General features: G+C 37.2%; 1 long non-coding RNA gene across 1 annotated transcript; it reads left to right on the top strand.

Moving 5' to 3' along the window:
• Positions 1–210: 210 nt before the first annotated feature.
• LOC138364101 (uncharacterized) lies at positions 211–2,399 on the top strand. The gene is made up of 3 exons (XR_011228292.1): positions 211–366; positions 1,724–1,833; positions 2,298–2,399. It is a non-coding gene; the product is annotated as an uncharacterized lncRNA (long non-coding RNA).
• Positions 2,400–7,585: the final 5,186 nt, after the last annotated feature.

Genomic DNA, 7,585 nt, shown 5'->3' with positions numbered 1-7,585 from the left:
TTAATTTATAAAAAAAAACTGTTAGTTTAAAGACTGACCCGAAACGCTATGCGTGCTAGTGGCTTTACAAGAATGTTAATTCAACTTATTTTCTATATTCTCTGTTAACCTCCATTGTAACTTCTTGTAAAAAAATAAATAAAAATAACAAAACTATTTATGATGGGTTGTTGTGTTGATTTAGGGGCGACGACGATCGTGGGATCTTATGATGGGTTCAAGCGACGATTGAGTAGTGCGCAAAGCGTCCCTCACCTGTGACGTCACAGCGTCATCCGCCGCCAGGAACATCAACAAAGCGGTCAGTTTGTGGTCCGTGCAGTCAGCAAGAAGACAAACGCTTCATGCAATCACGCAAATATTATCGTAAGTAAACACTTATATTTTATAATATTATTAGATTTTGGTGCTGGCTATAGTGCTGGTGTATTAAGAGGTGAGGGGAGTGGTGGTGTATTGAGAGGTGAGGGGCAGTGGTGGTGTATTGAGAGGTGAGGGGCAGTGGTGGTGTATTGAGAGGTGAGGGGCAGTGGTGGTGTATTGAGAGGTGAGGGGCAGTGGTGGTGTATTGAGAGGTGAGGGGCAGTGGTGGTGTATTGAGAGGTGAGGGGCAGTGGTGGTGTATTGAGAAGTGAGGGGCAGTGGTGGTGTATTGAGAAGTGAGGAGCAGTGGTGGTGTATTGAGAGGTGAGGGGCAGTGGTGGTGTATTGAGAGGCGAGGGGCAGTGGTGGTGTATTGAGAGGCGAGGGGCAGTGGTGGTGTATTGAGAGGCGAGGGGCAGTGGTGGTGTATTGAGAGGCGAGGGGCAGTGGTGGTGTATTGAGAGGCGAGGGGCAGTGGTGGTGTATTGAGAGGCGAGGGCCAGTGCTGGTGTATTGAGAGGCGAGGGCCAGTGCTGGTGTATTGAGAGGCGAGGGCCAGTGCTGGTGTATTGAGAGGCGAGGGCCAGTGCTGGTGTATTGAGAGGCGAGGGCCAGTGCTGGTGTATTGAGAGGCGAGGGCCAGTGCTGGTGTATTGAGAGGCGAGGGCCAGTGCTGGTGTATTGAGAGGCGAGGGCCAGTGCTGGTGTATTGAGAGGCGAGGGCCAGTGCTGGTGTATTGAGAGGCGAGGGCCAGTGCTGGTGTATTGAGAGGCGAGGGCCAGTGCTGGTGCATTGAGAGGCGAGGGCCAGTGCTGGTGCATTGAGAGGCGAGGGCCAGTGCTGGTGTATTGAGAGGCGAGGGCCAGTGCTGGTGTATTGAGAGGCGAGGGCCAGTGCTGGTGTATTGAGAGGCGAGGGCCAGTGCTGGTGTATTGAGAGGCGAGGGCCAGTGCTGGTGTATTGAGAGGCGAGGGCCAGTGCTGGTGTATTGAGAGGCGAGGGCCAGTGCTGGTGTATTGAGAGGCGAGGGCCAGTGCTGGTGTATTGAGAGGCGAGGGCCAGTTCTGGTGTATTGAGAGGCGAGGGCCAGTGCTGGTGTATTGAGAGGAGAGGTACTGTGCTGCACATACAGTATATAAAAACAGCATAATATTTTAATCACAAGCAGGGTTTCCTAATGGCTCCTTGAGACTTATAACTGGGTTAAGTACTTTGCACATAAGTTCCAAATCATGTGTGTCGTATTATTAAACATCTCTTTAGAAAGCTGATTTATGTTATTTCTTAGTGTTCACTACTACTAGTAATGATAAATATATATCTCACTGATATATTATTAATTATACTCAGCTATTGCAGATGATTTTGATGCTGCAAACCGGAGATGCATAGCTGCGGAAGACACGTCTGAAGTGGAAACTTAAAACGAAGCTTCAGATATGAAGCAAAGAATGCCAAGAATAACAAATGTAAGCATTGAAAACCTAGTTCAGTAATGAAAAAATTTCACGAAATTGACATATTGTGCATTATTTCATCTCATTGTCAATCATATTTAATGATTTTTTTTTATGGAGTAATCTTTGCTATGTTGATAGTGCTCGTTGTGTGTCTGCAGGTGCATTCATTGTGTGTATGATGCCAGGTGTTAAAGTATTATTTCTTACTCGTTCATGCTCTCATTTAGACGTTTGGCCTCGATGAGGTTCAGTCTTGTGACTGGTGTGTGGCACGTTTCTGTTGAAATGTAGTCTTTTCGAGACTACATTTCAAATATTACCTAACATACATGGCTACTCCCTCTCCTTGTCTAATATATCTATCTGTGTGAAATAGATTAAATCCATTTATTTGATATTCATCTAATAGTTCTCTATTTTCTACATTCATCCATGTTTTGGTAAGTGCAATAATATGTACTGTTTCATTGCAGATAAGAGATTCCAGATCGTTCCAGATTTCCAAAGTACTGAAACGCACACCATACAGGCTTGGTGGATCTCGATGCAAGGTAAAATAATTTATTTACTTGTACAGTATATATTTTTAGCTAATTATCAGTATATAAAACCACAGTACTTAATTTTATTAGTGTCAAAGACACAATTACATCTTACTCATAAATACCATTATATACCTCACTTGTGGTAACATATACACACATTAAGTATATTATGTAGCATTATCTGTAATCAACTGATTTTCAGAGCTGCTCATTACAAAATATTCTTTTAAAAAAGTGTTTCTTAACAATAGGAGCATTTCATTACAATATATCCATAATCAACTATATCAAACCCTATTACAGGTAAAACCAGTAGGCATTCTACTGTATTTTATCAAACCCCTATTAGAATAATAGATCTTGTAATGATTTTGCAAAAATAGTGCCATTTACTATTTTTAAAATATTATTAAAAAAATTACCGATATGGTGCATTCGGATGACAAACCAAATTTTTCACTTTTGACAATTGAGCACCTGCTACATCCAGATTCCTGGGAGGAAAGGAAGGACGATCTTTGGAATCATTACCTAAGTAGACAGGAAAGCTCATTATCAAAATACATTAACATTATACATATTTGGATCAGATTAGAAAATATCACGGAAACTCCGAAACTCGGAAAAATCCAGATGACATCTATAAACAAATCCCCTTTTCCTAGTTCTGCATCTCTCCTTTGGAATAAATTTTGTTGTGCCTTTATCATATTTTTCACAAAACTTGACATACATCTCATTTACTTCATGTCCTAACAGCAAGTGTTTGTCAAATTCCTTAAGGAAATATCTGAGTTCCCCATAATGACCTCTCCACAAATCAGGTTTTTCAACTGCTTCAAGCTTATTTTCTAACAGATTATAATGCATTGCATACTTTATTCCCAAAAAGACATGGTCACTTTTACCCAAGGGAGGGAGGTACTGAATGATAAATATCTCTTCCTCTTTCCTTGTAAATATAACATCCAGAATGGAGGGAACATCCCCTTCCCTCATCCTTGTAGCTTGTTTAACATGTAGAAACATGAATGTTTACAGGATGAGGTTTACAAATCTACAAGTCCAAAAATCCTCTGTTCTAGCTTAGCAAAGCTTAGCTTAGCCTACTATATTGAACTTTAACTTTATAACAAAACAAATCAAAAGGGTTTGCAATAATATTAGTTGAAAAATTCTACCAATTTTTGTTTTTCAGTGTTAATAGTAAAAATGCTTATGTTTTTATTGTTAAATTTCAGAGTAATATCAGTTTGAAGATATTTAAGAATAAATATGGCTAGGTCCCTTTAATGTATAAATGTATATTATCCACCAAAAAATTCACACAAACAAAAATTGTTAATTGTAACAAACTTTTTCTAGTTTGTGTCCTGAAGTAAATTTCTATCAAACCTCACTGGAAAATTCATTGGGGTTGTATGTTTATTGTTAGTATGATATACAGTCTACTGATCAAGTGAACTAGGTACTATTTATCATCCAAATGCACCAATATGTCTTCATTCTTCCCAGATGAAGGAACTAGGTAACGTTCATCATCTGAATGCACCATCTGCAATGCATCATCTGAATCCTTTCCCACACTCATGACACACAAGAGGTTTATCAGCTGTATGCACAATCCTGTGAGTTTTTATAAGTCGCAGATGATTGAATCCCTTGCCACACTCAGGACATTCACGAGGTTTATCATCCGTATGCACAGTCATGTGACTAATTGTACTAGAACGTTTCCCAAATTTTTTCCCTGCATTCAGCACACTTGAAATGTTTAGCACCTGTTTGTAGTGTCCTATGCACATATATATATATATATATATATATATATATATATATATATATATATATATATATATATATATATATATATATATATATATATATATATATATATATATATATATATATATATATATTATATATATATATACATATATATATATATATATATATATATATATATATATATATATATATATATATATATATATATATACATATATATATATATATATATATGCGAACAAGCCTGAATGGTCCCCAGGACTATATGCGAATGAAAACTCACACCCCAGAAGTGACTCGAACCCATACTCCCAGAAGCAACGCAACTGGTAACTACAGGGCGCCTTAATCCGCTTGACCATCACGGCCGTCAAAAAGGAACTGATAGCCGAGGCTATTTGAGCCACTTCCCCGACGGCAACTCGGATGGTAATCTTGGGCATAGCATTTCACCAAATCACCTCATTCTTTGGGGCACACGTGAGGAACACAAATGCGAACAAGCCTGAATGGTCCCCAGGACTATATGCGAATGAAAACTCACACCCCAGAAGTGACTCGAACCCATACTCCCAGAAGCAACGCAACTGGTAACTACAGGGCGCCTTAATCCGCTTGACCATCACGGCCGATTTGGTGAAATGCTATGCCCAAGATTACCATCCGAGTTGCCGTCGGGGAAGTGGCTCAAATAGCCTCGGCTATCACTTCCTTTTTGACGGCCGTGATGGTCAAGCGGATTAAGGCGCCCTGTAGTTACCAGTTGCGTTGCTTCTGGGAGTATGGGTTCGAGTCACTTCTGGGGTGTGAGTTTTCATTCATATATATATATATATATATATATATATATATATATATATATATATATATATATATATATATATATATATATATATATATATATATATATATATATAGATATATATATATATATAGATATATATATATATAGATATATATATATATATATATATATATATATATATATATATATATATATATATATATATATATATATATATATATTTTTTTTTTTTTTACGAAATGCGCTCAAGTGTCGCGTCAGACTAGAAATAAAAATGAATTTTGGAGAATTGATTTTTGAATTATCTCCAACAGTGAAAAGAAATGTACGAAAGATTGAGAAAATTCGTGTTAGAATTATTAATCTTACTTTTTCGGTCATATTTAATAATATATATATATATATATATATATATATATATATATATATATATATATATATATATATATATATATATATATATATTGGTGTATACTGGCAGCAGGTTTTCTTTCAAACATGTTTCATTGAATATGACCGCATATTCTGTATTTATTATTTTTTGGTTTAGGGCTTCTATCCCTCTAACTATTTTCTTAGCATCAGGGCTTAATTGGAATAGGAGTTCTAGAACTCCTATTCCAATTTTTTGTTTTAGGAGTGGAATAGGAGTTAATTGGAATAGGAGTTTTAGAACTCCTATTCCAATTAAGCCCTGATGCTAAGAAAATAGTTAAAGGGATAGAAGCCCTAAACCAAAAAATAATAAATACAGAATATGCGGTCATATTCAATGAAACATGTTTGAAAGAAAACCTGCTGCCAGTATACACCAATATATATATATATATATATATATATATATATATATATATATATATATATATATATATATATATATATAAATATATATATATATATATATATATATATATATATATATATATATATATATATATATATTATATATATATATATAAAGGCGGTACATTAGGTTTATTTGAGTACATAGCATTGATGTTTTTAAATTATTGTAAAGCAATTAACACCCATAGAGCTTTGGGAGGTCCTAAATCAACAGATAATTTTAAGTTGGCCTGGTTGGTCCGTGAGCCCGGTTTGTCCGGCACTTATAATATTAATGTTTAATACACGTATAATATTTGACTGGCAGTCTGTCCATGCAATGTTGCAAGGCTCTTGGTTTCTTAGATTTGCCAACAATTACACATGTGATTGTCTGTTCCGTCAGCATTCGCACACATCATGGCCAAGAGCCTGTCCTTGTTGACCTTATGTCCTGGCACACAACCCTCACTCCTCATTGCTAGAAATTTTTCTGGTAAACTCTTCCAATACAACCCAGTTTCATCTCCATTATAAATTTGATACGAATATAAATTATTTGCCACAATGTATGCTCTTAATTTCTTTTTAAATGGTTCTACACTGCTTTCATCTGCACTCAATTTTTCACCGACAATTTTCCTCTTCACAATATTGTGCCTACCCTTGAACCTTGCAACCCACCCTTCACTCGCTTCAAAATTCTTTATTCCAAGGCTTGCAGCAAACCTGCTTGCAGCATTTTGTATTTCTGGCCACGAATTGTCAGGCCAGCTGTGCAGTGCTTAGCAAACCACTTGTACACAGCCTCATCCAACTGTACATGCGTCAAAGTTTTCATAGTCTTTCTACCACACCCTCTGCTAGTGCTTGCACCTTCACTTTTACAGGTTGAAGTGAATTTTATAAGTTATTCTTTTTGTTTCCTTATATCAGAAACAGTACTAGTGCCTATATTAAATTCCTTGGCAACACTTGAGGCCGACCGGCCATTTTCACAAAATTGTATAACACATAGCTTGTCCTTAATTGTTAGGACAACCTTCTTCCTCTTAACATCTCCAGAACGATTCATGCTGCTACCAGACATAGTCTTGGTCAAAAATGTTCAAAGTTACTATGAAAATAAAAAAAAGTTATTTAAAAAAATATTTCACTAATGGTGCAGCACTGTGAGGGTAGAGAGCACATGGCTTGACCAGGCCTGGATGGGTCCAGTCGGGGCAGGGAGGAGGCACGTTATGTAGGCCGCCAGCAGCAAAAAAAAAATATTTTTGAAGGAAACTTCAGCCTGTGCAAATTGTTTTTAGGAATCTTGCATGATATTTTTTTTTTACATAATTACTAGTATTTCTTTTGACTTTGGCTATGATGAATTGTTCTAAAATCGATGGTAATTCCTGTACTGTAGTCTATAGGCCGCTCCCCCATCCAACCCTTATCCCCCCAGGTGGTCCCTCCCAATGCTCCCCTCTTTCCTGACACCACCCACCCTCCCCACCCCCTCCTACACCATGCGCCTCGAGCCACAGGCAGACGGGATTAATACGGTACGACCTGCCTCATGGTTTTCATATACGGACAATTCCATGATTATCCGGCTGACTGTCCAGATAGTGTAACATTGGCAGCAAATTAACTGGCTCTGATATTTTATCCGGCTAAACCAAATACAAATACAAATATTTATTCAGGTAAAGTACATACATACATACATGGTAAGATACAAAAGTTGATGGATTTATAGATAGAGCTAGTACATACAATGCCTAAAGCCACTATTACGCAAAGCGTTTCG

The sequence above is a fragment of the Procambarus clarkii genome, chromosome 12 (genome assembly GCF_040958095.1).
Source record: "Procambarus clarkii isolate CNS0578487 chromosome 12, FALCON_Pclarkii_2.0, whole genome shotgun sequence".
In the NCBI taxonomy this organism is placed as follows: domain Eukaryota; kingdom Metazoa; phylum Arthropoda; class Malacostraca; order Decapoda; family Cambaridae; genus Procambarus; species Procambarus clarkii.
This window is presented reverse-complemented; position numbering and strand designations above follow the sequence as displayed.